Here is a 299-nt window from a genome sequence, read left to right as displayed (position 1 = left end):
AAGTAGGCATGAAGGCATCATGACTAATGCTTGCCTTCCGTGCTCCCATTGGTTATTGCTCTCTCGTGCTCTCTCGAACATTGACTACGCAGGCGCTGTGTCGCTCAGTCAAAAAGGTGGCGGAATTGAATAAGAGATCGTGGCTAGACGAATGTACTTTTGCATTCAAAATAAAAGTGTATTATTTTTATGTTTTTTTTAACATTGTGAAAGATGAACGGAGCTACGTTGTATTTTATCCAACAAAAACATTCCATGCGTTTTAGTTATATTTTCCTGACTATCAAATTAATCATGCG

This window comes from Filicampus tigris, chromosome 2, assembly GCF_054856515.1.
Source record: "Filicampus tigris isolate MCC_2025a chromosome 2, RoL_Ftig_1.0, whole genome shotgun sequence".
NCBI lineage: Eukaryota > Metazoa > Chordata > Actinopteri > Syngnathiformes > Syngnathidae > Filicampus > Filicampus tigris.
The sequence above is the reverse complement of the archived record's forward strand: the minus strand, read 5'-3'. Positions refer to the sequence as shown.